The sequence below is a fragment of the Erinaceus europaeus genome, chromosome 16 (assembly GCF_950295315.1).
Source record: "Erinaceus europaeus chromosome 16, mEriEur2.1, whole genome shotgun sequence".
Taxonomy (NCBI): Eukaryota; Metazoa; Chordata; class Mammalia; order Eulipotyphla; family Erinaceidae; genus Erinaceus; species Erinaceus europaeus.
The window spans coordinates 1,436,869-1,451,713 of NC_080177.1; positions in this window are offsets into that span (position 1 = coordinate 1,436,869).

Below are 14,845 nucleotides of genomic sequence, written 5' to 3' on the forward strand. Positions count from 1 at the left end.
TTCGAGCCCCGACACAGCAGAGGGGGAGCCCCACAGCACAGAGGGAGAGTCTGACTCCAGACCTGTCTCCTCCCACCGTGACCCGAGCTCCACCTGGGGTATCTGCTTTAAAAAGCAGCTCAGCCTGGGAGTCAGGTGGCAGTGCAGCGGGTTATGCACATGTGGCGCAAAGCACAAGGACCGGTGTGAGGATCCCAGTTCGAGTCCCCGGCCCCCCACCTGCAGGGGAGTCTCTTCACAGGCGGTGAAGCAGGTCTGCAGGTGTCTGTCTTTCTCTCCCCCTCTGTCTTCCCTCCTCTCTCCATTTCTCTCTGTCCTATCCAACAACGGCATCAATAACAACAACAATAAAACAAGGGCAACAAAAGGAATAAATAAATATATAAAGCAACTCAGCCTCTGGTGTAGATGGGGCAGGGTTTACTCCCCACCCCCAGCCACTGGTGTAGACAGGGCAGGAGACACTCCCTCTGGCTTCCCACAGACCCAAGCTGTGCCCTCTGCCCTCTTCCGTGACCTTGGGCACCCCGGAGCCTCAAGTTTGGGTGAGGGGTGGATAAACGTCACAAGGACAAAAACAGGAGCTGAACGGGACGTATCGGAAGCTCAGCCCCAGCCCCTTTGGAAATCGAGGCTGTGTTGCCTCCCCCAAACCCAGGGCGGGGGTGCCAGACCCCCAGGATGGAGCCCCATTGCCCGAGAGAGCTGTTTCTCAGGTGTGCCCGCTCTGATCGTCCTGATTAACTCGAAGGTAGATTCCGCTCTCCAGCCTCGCCGCCGCCTCCAAACGCCAAAACAAATCTCGCCGTAATTACCAGCCGCCCTTTTCATTAAGGATGGCTAATTATCCTATTAATAGCACATCCTAGGAGACAGCCTTTGCTTGGCAGACAAATATTTGTTTTTAAAGGAGCACACAAAGACAGACCGCTCTGTTTGCAGAAGGGCTCCAAAGACTCCAAAGGGAGTCGATCCCGGAAAAAGAAGCACCTAAGTCACAGGCACCCAGCGCCTAGTCGCGGGCGGGTCTCACGTGCGGGTCTGGCTGCTGGACACCCAGCGGGCACAGGCTCGGCCCAGGCCCTCTGGCTGAAGGGCTGTGGTGCCCGAAGCTTCTCTGAGACATTGAAGAGCAAAAGGTGAAAACACGCACAGTCGTGGGTCACGTGACCTCTGAGCTGCCGGGAAAACTTCTGGGTCCTTGGAGGCAGCCCAGAGACGTCCCTGTCCCTGTCCCTTCCAGGGCTGCCGTTCCCTTTGTTCTCTCCCCCCCTCCAAACCCATCCAACATCAGAGGAGAGAATTAGATAGATGAATGGATGGGTGGATAGGATAGACGGATGTGGATGATGATGGATAGATGACAGGATGGGTAAATGAATGGAAAGGTAGATAAATACGGGGTGAGTGAATGGATGGGGGATGGATGGATGGATAGATGGAGGATGGGTGGTGGACGGATGGAGGATGGATGGATGGGTGGATGGGTGGATGGGTGGATGGGTGGATGGATGGATGGATGGATGGGTGGAGAATGGATGGGTGGGTGCTGGAAGGATAGATGGAGATACAAGATTGAGTGATGGGGTTGGGGGAGCAGGTGTGGCTCCAGGGCTGAAACTCAGGGCCTCCTGCCTGCAAGTCCTGCATTGTACTACTGCACCAGCCTCCGGCCTCCTGGGCTCATGGGTTTGACACTGTCCCCCATCCCTTGTGCAGGTGGCATCTCGGACCCTGACACCACCTTCAAGGCCTACCTGTCCCCCGGCCCCTCCAGCTGCCCCCAGTTCCCTCCAGCTGCCCCCAGTTCCCTCCAGCTTCTCCCAGGCACCTCCAGCTGCTCCCAGTTCCCTCCAGCTGCTCCCAGGTCCCTCCAGCTGCCCCCAGATCCCTCCAGCTGCCCTCAATTCCCTCCAGCTGCCCCCAGATCCCTCCAGCTGCCCTCAATTCCCTCCAGCTGCCCCCAGTTCCCTCCAGCTGCCCCCCAGTTCTCTCCAGCTGCTCCCAGTTCCCTCCAGCTGCTCCCAGTTCCCTAAAGCTGTCCCGAGTTCCTTCCAGCTGCCCCTAGGCCCCTCCAGCTGTTCCCAGTTCCCTCCAGATGCCCCCAGTTCCCACCAGCTGTTCCCAGTTCCCTCCAGCTGCCCCCCAGTTCCCTCCAGCTGTTCCCAGTTCCCTCTAGCTGCCCTCAGTTCCCTCCAGCTCCTCCCAGTTCCCTCCAGCTGCTCCCCAGTTCTCTCCAGCTGCTCCCAGGTCCCTCCAGCTGCCCCCAGTTCCCTCCAGCTGTTCCCAGTTCCCTCCAGCTATTCCCAGTTCCCTCCAGCTGCCCCCAAGTTCCCTCCAGCTGTTCCCAGTTCCCTCTAGCTCCTCCCAGTTCCCTCCAGCTCCTCCCAGTTCCCTCCAGCTTCTCCCAGGCACCTCCAGCTGCTCCCAGTTCCCTCTAGCTGCTCCCAGGTCCCTCCAGCTGCCCCCAGATCCCTCCAGCTGCCCTCAATTCCCTCCAGCTATTCCCAGTTCCCTCCAGCTGTTCCCAGTTCCCTCTAGCTCCTCCCAGTTCCCTCCAGCTCCTCCCAGTTCCCTCCAGCTGCCTCCCCAGTTCCCTCCAGCTGCTCCCAGTTCCCTCCAGCTGCTCCCCAATTCCCTCCAGCTGTTCCCAGTTCCCTCCAGCTGTTCCCAGTTCCCTCCAGCTGCTTCCAGGTCCCTCTAGCTGCTTACAGGTCCCTCCAGCTGGCCCCAGTTCCCTCCAGCTGCCCCCAGGTCCCTCCAGCTGCCCACTGGCCCCCTCCAGCTGTCCCGAGGCCCTGCAAGTGGAGTCAGGGGCTCTGGTGCCCTGTGGGGTCAGGCGGCTGAAGCACACACAGAAAGTGTCCCTGGACTTGGTGAGGCCTGCTGGCTGTGAGAAGAAGCAGACATAGCCATTGTGCTGAGACAGTGGACACACATACGTGGGTGGGAGACTGCAGTTCTGGGCTGGAGAAAGCACACATCACAGTGCGCAAAGACCCAGGTTCAAGCCACTTCCTCTCTTTCCTTTGCTTTTTGTTTATAATTATTATTTTTTTTTTTATCCAGAGCCCTGCTTAGCTCTGGCTGGTGATGATGGGGATTGAACCTGGGACCTTTGGTGCCTCTGACTGCAGAGCTTCCTTGTGTAACTATTATGTACTGCTCCTTTTTCCCCATCTTATTGGATAAGACAGAGAAGTTGAGAGAGGAGGAGGAGACTGAGAGGGAGACAGACACCTGCAGACCTGCCTCACCACTTGTGAAGCGTCTCCCCAGCAGGTGGGGACCAAGGGCTTGAACCAGGATCCTTGTGCAGGTCCTTGCACTTAGTACTATGTGCACTTAACCTGGTGCACCACCACCCGGACCACCCAAGACCTATTTTTTAAAATATTTTATTTATTGATTGATGTGAAAGATAGGAAGAGAGAGAGAAAGAACCAGACATGTGCTGCTGGGGATTGAATTCAGGACCTCATACTTCAGAGTCCGATGCTTTATCCACTGTGCCACCTCCTGGACCACCCAAGACTATTTTCTTTTTTTTAAAATATTTATTTTCCCTTTTGTTGCCCTTGTTGTTTTTCATTGTTGTTGTTGTTGTTATTGATGTCGTTGTTGTTGGATAGGACAGAGAGAAATGGAGAGAGGAGGGGAAGACAAAGAGGGGGAGAGAAAGACAGACACCTGCAGACCTGCTTCACCGCCTGTGAAGCGACTCCCCTGCAGGTGGGGAGCCGGGGGCTCGAACCAGGATCCTTACACCGGTCCTTGTGCTTTGTGCCACCTGCGCTTAACCTGCTGCGCTACCACCCGACTTCCCTATCTTTTTAATCCTCCATGGTTTCTGAGCTGTCTAACTCCTTCCTTCCTCCCTTTGTTTACGACCCTATTCCTGCAGAGCTGGGTCTTATGTGCTCTCACCGCCACCCCCAGGCCAGCCTTCTGTCCCAGCCTCTCCTGAATTAAACAAAATGAAAACCTCAGCCCAGGGACAGTGGACCCCACACATAGGAGGCTGCAGTACCACAGGGGACACAGGGGACTGGGGGGGAGGTGGTGGTCACAGGCCACCTGCCCCCCGGCTGGCGATATCCCCTGACCCCCACACCAGGTAGCCCCATCACAGTCCCCCCACCTCCAGCCAAAGCCCAGGTACACCCTCCCCCCCCAGTACTGGTGGGGGTGTGCCCAAGCCCCCCTGTGCCCAGACAGGCCTCCTGCCCTCTGCCCTCTGCTCCGGGGACCCTGTGGGGGTGGGGCCAGCAGGTCTGGCCTGGGACGGGCTGCCTTCACCCACCCGAGGTCACTGCTGAATCTGAGAGGATTCAGGACACGGCAGAGGGAGGAGGACGTGACACCCCTCCCCGGCCCTGGGTGCAGCAAACCTGCAGCTCAGAGGCCCCCACTCCCCCCACCACCCAGGCAAGAAGGGCTTTGAAACCAGGAAATGTGTACAACATGAAACCAGGTTCCCAGAGCCATCTGCATTGCTGCAAGGGGGGTGGCACCTGAGATGGTCCTGGGGTGCCCCCCGCAGGGCACCTGCTCAGACCATTCTGCACACAGGAAGGACCCCCATCCTGCCATCCTGGCCCTCGGGACCCCACAGAGCAGAGTGAGGCCCTGGGGTGGGCTTTGCTGCAGGACGGAGTCTGAGGGGCCCTAGGGAGAGACCTGGGGGCCTGGACCTTCCCTGCTGCCCCATCCAGCTCCTGGCACCCCCCTCCCACCTGGATAAAAGGGGCCCCTGGGAAGGGGAGGTGGAGGGGGCGTGAGTGACAGACTGTCTTGGGGTCCAGTGACTGCAGCCCCTCCCTGCAGAAGTGGGGGGACAGTGGGAGCCGTGGGACCAGGTTGACCCCCTGCAACAGCCTAGCCACCTGACCTCAGAGCTGGGCACTTCCAGGAGGAGCAGCCCCCCCCCCCAGTTCACCCCCTGGAAGGTGGCTGGCTCCCCACTGCAGATGGGGACCTGGGGGCTGCTTCCAAGGAGCCGGGCAGATGGAGGGGGAACATCTGGGCGTCCATGTGCTGCAGGGTGGGGGAGGGGAGTGGCTAGCAGTCAGCGCCCCCAGCCTACATCCCTGAATTATTCACTAACTGGTGACTCCTGGGGGGGAGCCACCAAGATAGAAGCCCGCTGAGCAAGGAGCCGGCAGAGAAGAAGGGGGTCTGGAGGGGGCGGCCAGCGCAGCACCATCACCATCAGCTCTCTGGCTGGCAGGGCCCTGGCACGAGGCTTGGGGGTCTGCTCAGCTGGAAAGCGGGTGTGGGGACGTCCTCATTCACGTGGGGACTCCCTAGCCATTTAATCATTTTAATTAGGCTTAACTGACGGTGGATTTACAATCTGGACTGGATACCTGGCATTTAAGTCTCCGTGCAGAAATGTCTTGTTCGGAGGAGAGAGAGAGAGAGGCACATGGCCAGCGGTGACACTCCCCCACCCTGAGGGAGACCACAAGCAGGCCCCCAACCACGCCCGGCCAAGCTCCCGCTCCCAGGGCACCATGGCTGCTGTGCCCACCTCCCTGCCATGGAACAGTGTCCTTGTCACTCACAGAGACCACCTGCTTTGGGGGAGTGGTGGGGGTGGACTCAGAGTCCCCAGGGACCCCAATGTGTGCATCCAACCAGAACCAAAGGGGGGACGTTTCTGGGTTGCACCCATTGAATTTACACCTGACCCTACCTAATGAAGGCCCTGGCTTCAAGCCCAGGGACCACAAGGGAGCACCATGCACAGCACCCAGGGAGCCCCATGGAGGGTGGGCAGGGCTGTGGGGTCTCTCCTCTCTCAGCACCATGCACAGCACCCAGGGAGCCCCATGGAGGGTGGGCAGGGCTGTGGGGTCTCTCCTCTCTCAGCACCATGCACAGCACCCAGGGAGCCCATGGAGGGTGGGCAGGGCTGTGGGGTCTCTCCTCTCTCAGCACCATGCACAGCACCCAGGGAGCCCATGGAGGGTGGGCAGGGCTGTGGGGTCTCTCCTCTCTCAGCACCCTGCACAGCACCCAGGGAGCCCATGGAGGGTGGGCAGGGCTGTGGGGGTCTCTCCTCTCTCAGCACCCTGCACAGCACCCAGGGAGCCCATGGAGGGTGGGCAGGGCTGTGGGATCTCTCCTCTCTCAGCACCAGGCACAGCACCCAGGGAGCCCATGGAGGGTGGGCAGGGCTGTGGGTCTCTCCTCTCTCAGCACCCTGCACAGCACCCAGGGAGCCCATGGAGGGTGGGCAGGGCTGTGGGGTGTCTCCTCTCTCAGCACCCTGCACAGCACCCAGGGAGCCCATGGAGGGTGGGCAGGGCTGTGGGGTCTCTCCTCTCTCAGCACCCTGCACAGCACCCAGGGAGCCCATGGAGGGTGGGCAGGGCTGTGGGGTCTCTCCTCTCTCAGCACCCTGCACAGCACCCAGGGAGCCCATGGAAGATGGGCAGGCTGTGGGGTCTCTCCTCTCTCAGCACCAGGCACAGCACCCAGGGAGCCCATGGAGGGTGGGCAGGGCTGTGGGGTCTCTCTCTTTTTTTTTTTTTTATCTCCCTCCCTCTCTCAGTGTGAAGCTGAGAGGAAAAGAGGAGATCTCTACTTCTCTATCCCCTTTCTCTGAGCTGGGGGTGGGGGAGCTTGGAGGTCTGTCTGCAAGACCCTGACTGGGCAGTGGGCAAAGATGGTGCCAGCTCACTGGCACCGGGGAACCTTGCGGGCAAACCCGTCCCAGGCCAGCCCAGTGACGGACGGACGCGGATGCAGCCGATCTCTGCAGGAGGCTTAGAAACCGCAGTGTGCAGGCTGGAACCCGACAGCCGTGGCTTGCGGGAGACAGCCCGGCCGCCACATGGGCGAGGCTGTGGACTGGGGGAAGCGCCCCCTTCCTGAAATATAAGGACTAGAAAGTCGGTCAGCAGGAGTGATCACACGTGCTGGGCCTCAAAGCAGCAAGGGGTGAATAGACTTGTCTTGCCCTAAGGCTTCGCACTGTGCTCCACAGAAGGGAAGATGCCTCGTTCATGGAACCTTGCTTTTGATGGTTGGAACCACAAGGGAAGGGAGGTCCCAGGCAGGCAGGTTCTCTGCTCTACCTACCTCTTCATTCTGTGAGACGAGAGAGAGGGACAGAGACAGCGACCAGAGCCCTGCCCAGCGCTGGCACCTGCAGCCGTGGGTAACAGAGCCCCCCTGCCCGTGTCATCGCTGCCAGTGCTTCTCATGCGGTCCTAGCCCCCGACTGTGCCCTCGGGGACACGTCACACGCACTAGCTTTTGCTTTGGAGATGTCAGAAATAAATCGACCCGTTCACCCCAAGAACAGACTCAGGAAACTTGAAGGAAGGCGGGGAGCAATATGCTCATTTGAGACTGCAGAACCGGGCGCCTGTGGACACTGGCTGTCACAGAAGTCCCTCCTCCACCATGCAGGTTAATGGGCAGCTGAGCAGGGGTGGGGGGAGCAGCCACGAGCTTCCCAGAACCACCGGCCAGGCCTGCAGTGACAGACACTCTCAGAGCTGGGCCCTCCTCAATCGCTATCGAACAGGCCGTGGCCGGTGCGCCGCTATGTTCCATCGCTGGGGAGCCAGAGACGACCCGAACTGCCCCTGCGGCTCCAGACAGACTATGACCCACATAGTCAACGACTGCCACCTCTCCAGATTCAAAGGAGGTCTCGAAACTTTACATCAGGCTCAACCTGACGCTGTTGACTGGCTACGGAAGAAGGGCAAACCTAGAAGAAGAAGAAGAGCAGCAGTGGCCCCCACAGGCTCGGTCACAGACGTAGCCGGGCCCCGAGGCTCAGGGCAGGGGTGGCAGCCCGTCACATGCTGCCTTGTGACCCCAGGCAGACCCTGTCTCTGGCCTTCCAGGGGCGGCCACTGTGGTGACCCTGACGGTGGCACCGCGGCGGGGGGCCTGGTGGCCGCACAGTCACGGCTAATGAGGCGTGTCCCCCCTCGGTCAATCCCCGGGGACCCTGGCCAGTGTCACCAGCTGGAAGTCCCCTCACTGAAGAAGACCCAGGTTCCCAGAGGCTAAGAAATCTGCGGTGGCGCAGCGGGTTAAGCACAGGTGGTGCAAAGCACAAGGACCGGTGTAAGGATCCCAGTTTGAGCCCCCGGCTCCCCACCTGCAGGGGAGTCGCTTCCCAGGCGGTGAAGCAGGTCTGCAGGTGTCTGTCTTTCTCTCCCCCTCTCTGTCTCCCCCTCCTCTCTCCATTTCTCTCTGTCCTATCCAACAACAACAACATCAGTAATAATAACCACCACAACAATAAAACAACAAAAGGGGTGGGGGAGATGGCCTCCAGGATCAGTGGATTCATAGTGCAGAGACCGAGCCTCAGTGATAACTCTGGTCGCAGAAAGAAAGAAAGGAAGAAAGAAAGAAAGAAAGAAAGAAAGAGAAAGAAAGGAAGAGAAAGAAAGCGAGAGGGGAAGAGGAAGGGCGGGGTAGACAGCATAACGGTTATGCAAACAGCCTCATGCCTGAGGTCCCAGGTTCAGAAGTCCCAGGTTCAATCCCCCGCACCACCATAAGCCAGAGCAGAGCAGAGCTCTGCTAAAAAATTAAAAAAAAGGAAGGAAGGAAGGATCTGTCCAAGGATGCCGTGCCATCAAGGAGCAGAGATCACACACCTGCACACACACCTGCACACACACACCTGCATACACACACCTGCACACACACCTGCACACACACACCTGCATACACACACCTGCACACACACACACCTGCACACACACACCTGCACACACACACCTGCACACACACACCTGCACACACACCTGCACACACACACCTGCACACACACACACCTGCACACACACACCTGCACACACACACCTGCATACACACACCTGCACGCACACACCTGCACACACACTCCTGCACATACACACCTTCATACACACACCTGCACACACACACCTGCACACACACCTGCACACACACGCACCTGTACACACCTGTACACACACACACCTGCACACACACACCTGCACACACACTCCTGCACACACACACTTGCACACACACCTGCATACACACTCCTGCACACACACACACACCTGTACACACACACCTGCATACACACACCTGCACACACACACCTGCACACACACACCTACACACACACTTGCACACACACACCTGCACACACACCTGCACACACACACCTGCACACACACACCTGCACACACACACCTGCATACACACACCTGCACACACACACCTGCACACACACTCCTGCACATACACACCTTCATACACACACCTGCACACACACACCTGCACACACACCTGCACACACACACCTGCACACACACGCACCTGTACACACCTGTACACACACACACCTGCACACACACACCTGCACACACACTCCTGCACACACACACTTGCACACACACTCCTGCACACACACCTGCATACACACTCCTGCACACACACACCTGTACACACACACCTGCATACACACACCTGCACACACACACCTGCACACACACACCTACACACACACACCTGCACACACACACCTGCACACACACACCTGCATACACACACCTGCACACACACACCTGCACACACACTCCTGCACATACACACCTTCATACACACACCTGCACACACACACCTGCACACACACCTGCACACACACACCTGCACACACACGCACCTGTACACACCTGTACACACACACACCTGCACACACACTCCTGCACACACACACTTGCACACACACTCCTGCACACACACCTGCATACACACTCCTGCACACACACACCTGTACACACACCCCTTCAGTCAAGTTCACTTCCATCAAGGACAGAAGACAATGTCTCCCCCTCCTCCTTCCTTCCTCCCCTTCCCTTCCCTTCCCTTTCCCCTTCCCCACCCGCACCTCTCTCTCTCTCTCTTCCTCTCCCTCTTTCTCTTCTCCTCTCCCTCCCTCCATCCCTTCCACTCTCTCCCTCTCTCTCCCTCTCTTTCTTCTTCTTCCCTAACCCTCTTTCTCTCTCTCCCCATCCCTGTCCCTCCCTCTCTCCCTATCTGTCTCTGTCCTCTCTCCTTCCCCCCCCCCCCGAGTCCTGCTCAGCTCTGGCTGATGGTGGTGCAGGGGACTGAACCTGGGACTCTGGAGCTTTAGGCAGGAGAGTCTGTTTGCAGAACCATCATGCTGTCTATCACTGCCCTCCTTCCTCCTCTTCTCTGTGTCTCTCCCTCTCCCACTCTCTCCCTGCCTCTCTCTCCCTGCCCCCCTCCTCCCCTCCCTCTCTCTCCCTGCCCCCCTCCTCCCCTCCCTCTCACTCTCCAGGAGATGCAGCACACAGTGGAGGTGGAGGCTGGATTATTGGGTCTCTTGGGGCCTCAGATCCCAGATCCTTAATAAGCCCAAGTGCACCCCCGCCCAGCTCGGGAAATTTAATGGCGGCCAGATTAGGAGCACACTAGAAACAGGGCCTGTGGAGCATGACCCAAATTGAATTATACATTACAGCACCATAATTGATTTTTTAGCAGAGAGATTAAATTTATTTTCTGCCTCACTAGCTCACAGCTAGATTTGCCTAATTGCTCGAAGCCTGCGTTGGCCTACGACTCATTACACCGCTCAGCCTGGGTGCTCAGTCTGGGTGCTCAGCCTGCAGGGCCGGAGCCGGAGTGAAAATTAAGGGAGAGAGAAGCAGGCAGGCTGGCCGGAGCTGCGGGACGTTCCTGCCCCAGTCTGCTCCCGCGCGCCTCATGGCCTGTCCTGGCCAAACCTCAGAGACAGACAGACAGAGAGACAGAGAGAGACAGAGAAAGGAGCCGGAACACCATTCCAGTACTTGAGGCGCTGGGAATCGAACCTGCAGCCTCAGGTCTGCGTCCTACTCTCTACCCCCTGAGCCAGACGCCCTCCTCTCTTGTGTGTGTGTTTGTTTGTTTGTTTCAACCAGGGTCATTTCTGGGACTCTGCATGACAGCTGCAGTTGCTGGTGGTCCTTCCTTCCTTCCTTCCTTCCTTCCTTCCTTCCTTCCTTCCATTTCTCTTTCCTTCTTCTTCTTGCTTTCCCCCAGAGCCCTGTGCTGAGCTCTGGCTGCTGGTGGCGCTGGGGCTGGAACCTGGGGCCTCAGAGCCTCAGGCAGGAGCGTCTGTGTGCAGACCCTGTGCTATTTCTCCCGCCCCTTCATTCCTCCCTTCTTGTCTTTCTCCCTTTTCCCCTTTTCTTTCCCTTTTTCTCATCCTCCCTTTCTCTCACCCTTTCTCCCTTTCTTTCTCTTTCTCTCTAATGCAGATTGAGAGGGTGTGAGGAAACACCTACAGCACCTCCGCCATCAAGCTTCCCCCCTGCAGGTGGAGACTGATGCTCGGGGGGGGGGGGGTGTCTTTCTGGTCCGTGTCACAGGACAGGTGAATCCCTCACACCCCCTCTGCTACCCACACCCCTCCATGGGGGTGTAGGATCCCACGGGAGTTTGGCTGGTCTGGGGAGGGGGCCACCTGGGGTCCCCGTCTCAGCAGGTGATGAGGGTCCCTCTGCAGACACCCAGGAGGGAGGGGGAGGCCGGGGGCTGGGGGGGCTGGGGGTCCAGAGTCCAGGGGGCTGGGTGTCCAGGGGGCTGGGTGTCCAGGGTCCAGGGGGGCCGGGGGTCCAGGTGGCCGGGGGACCAGGGTCCAGGGGGCTGGGTGTCCAGGGGGCTGGGGGACCAGGGTCCAGGGGGCTGGGTGTCCAGGGGGCTGGGGGTCCAGGGTCCAGGGGGGCCGGGGGTCCAGGGGGCTGGGGGACCAGGGTCCAGGGGGCTAGGTGTCCAGGGTCCAGGGGGCTGGGGGACCAGGGTCCAGGGGGCTGGGTTCCAGGGGGCTGGGGGTCCAGGGTCCAGGGGGGCCGGGGGTCCATGGGGCTGGCGGACCAGGGTCCAGGGGGCTAGGTGTCCAGGGTCCAGGGGGCTGGGGGACCAGGGTCCAGGGGGCTGGGTGTCCAGGGGGCTGGGGGTCCAGGGGCCAGGGGGGCCGGGGGGTCCAGGGGGCTGGGGGACCAGGGTCCAGGGGGCTAGGTGTCCAGGGTCCAGGGGGCTGGGGGACCAGGGTCCAGGGGGCTGGGTGTCCAGGGGGCTGGGGGTCCAGGGGCCAGGGGGGCCGGGGGTCCAGGGGGCTGGGGGACCAGGGTCCAGGGGGCTAGGTGTCCAGGGTCCAGGGGGCTGGGGGACCAGGGTCCAGGGGGCTGGGTGTCCAGGTTCCAGGGGGCTGGGGGACCAGTGTCCAGGGGGCTGGGTGTCCAGGGTCCAGAGGGACCAGGGGTCCAGGTGGCCGGGGGCTGGGGGTCCAGGGGCCGGGGGCAGAGCCAGCTCCTGACAGCCCACAGGACACCGGCTGGCACAGGCAGCTCACGGGCTGACAGGACGGCCTCGCCGGGCCGAGCGAGCGGCAGATGAAAGGGTGGGACGGATGGACACGCTGTCTGCGCCGCAAGTGCCTGTCAGTCACCCAGAGAACCTTCCAGATGGAGGGGCGTGGCCTCTGAGCCCATCTGCCGGCTCCTCCCTGCTCAGCACCACCGGCCTCGGCCTCCAGCGCGGCCCGCGACTCCCCAAGGCCCTCTCGTCACCTCCAAGTGTCTCTCTCTCTCCTCTCTCTCTGTCTTCCTCTCTCCTTCTCCCTCTCTCTCTCTCCTGTCTCCTCTCTCTCTTGCTATCTCTCCCGCCTCTCTCTGTCTCCTTCTCTCCTCTCTGTCTTCCTCTCTCTCCCTCTCTCTCTTTTCTCTCTCTGTCTTCTCTCTCTCTCATCTCCTCTCTCCTCTGCCTCCTCTCTCTCTCCTGTCTCCTCTCTCTCCTTGCTCTCCTCTGCCTCCTCTCTCTGTCTCTCTCCTGCCTCCTCTCTCCCTCTCTCTCTCTTCTCTCTCTCCCTCTCTCTCTTCCTCTCTTTCTCTCTCTCCTGTCTCCTCTCTCGCCTCTCTCTCCTCTCTCTCTTCTTTCTCTCTCTCTCCCTCTCTCTCCTATCTCCTCTGTCTCCTCTCTCTCTCTCTCTCTCCTCTCTCCCTTTACTACTTTTATTCTATTTTCCTTCATCTCACACTGGGGCTGCCTGTCTAGTCTCTCCATTCCCACTCCTGCAAGGCTTTTTTTACATTTTCCCCTCTTTTTTAATTTAAAATACAGAGGAGACACAGACTGACAGAGAGACAGAGACCCCCACATCCCCCACCGGGTAGGATGCTCCCAGGTGCTGCTGGGAGCTGGAAGAGTCCTGGCCCCTGGCAGGGTGTGTGTTCTCTAGGGAGCCCCCCTCCCCGCCCCTCCCCTCCCCTCGTGACCCTCCCCACCCTGCACTGCCCCCACCCCCACCCCTCCCCACCCTGCACTGCCCCCACCCCCACCCCTCCCCACCCTGCACTGCCCCCCACCCCCACCCCTCCCCACCCTGCACTGCCCCCCACCCGTGACCCTGGGTCCAGGCACAGCCCTTTCTAGGCCCCGCAGCTGCTGGGCACAGAGGCTCCGCAGATGGAAGTCACCTTGCGGGTGTAGACCAGTCCTGCCAGCAGCCAAGGGCAACGAGGGTCGAGACCCAAACCAGCAACTACAGCAACACGGGCGCCCGCCACAGCCTCCGTGTCCCCACGGACAGACAGACGGCCACTGTGGCTCTGGCTCCTCAGGAAACACCTCCTGCCCCGGGATGGGGGCCAGGCTCTGGGGAAGCCAAAGCCGAAGCTGGGAGGTGGGGCCGGGCACCACTAGCGGCCGCCCGCAAGCCTGGCTGGAGGTTCACCTCTCCTGGGAGGTCTTGGTGAGCCGCCCGCCCGGTGGCGGTGGCCGGGCTCCCAGCTCAGAGGAAGGCTGTCACCTCAGAAGCAGCTGGGAGGGTGCAGGACGGCCCCTGAGCGGCACAGGAAGGGGGACTCCAGAGCTCGGGCAGGGCCCCCCTTGCTGCCTCAGGTCTGTGGGGGCCACGAGGAGGCCCCCAGGGCAGCTTGGGCCCCTTTTTCATTTGCCGTCTGGGGGCCAGGCAGTGGTGCCCCTGACTGAGAGCACTTGTTACAGTGCACAAGGACCCGGGTTCAAGCCCCCAGTCCCCACCCGCAGGGGGAAAGCGTCACAAGTGGTGAATCAGGGCTGCAGGTGTCTCTCTTTCTATGTCCCCCTCCTCTCAATTTCTCTCTGTATTTGTCAACTATAAGAAAAGTAAAAATAGGGAGTCGAGGACTGGTGTAAGGATCCCGGTTCGAGCCCCGGCTCCCCACCTGCAGGGGAGTCACTTCACAGGCGGTGAAGCAGGTCTGCAGGTGTCTGTCTTTCTCTCCCCCTCTCTGTCTTCCCCTCCTCTCTCCATTTCTCTCTGTCCTATCCAACAGCAACAACAATAATAATAACCACAACAATGATAAAAATAACAAGGGCAACAAAAAAGGGAAATAAATAAGTAAATAAAATATTTTTTAAATAAAAGTAAAAATAGCTCCAAGTTGCAGATGCTAGTATGGTTTCATCCTGACCTCCCTGGGAGGATGACCCCACCAATATGTCCTGGAACCTCACTTCTAGGGTGGGGGAGGAAGGAGAAAGAGAGTGAGGGAGAGATGGAGAGGGAGAAGAACAGGAAGAGGGAGAGGGAGAGAAAATGGGAGAGAGAGATGGGGAGAGGAAAAGCGATGGAAAGATTGAGGGAGAGAGAGAGAGAAGTAGAGAGGGAGGGAATGAGAGGAGGGAGCGGAAGTGAGAGAGGGAGAGTTGGAGAAGGAGAGGGACAGAGAGAGAAAGTGAGAGACACAGAGGGAGAAAGGGAGAGAGAGAGGAACAGAGAGAGGGAGAGGAGCCTGAGCAGCACTCTGGCACAGGGGGCTCCAGGGATGAAACTGGGACC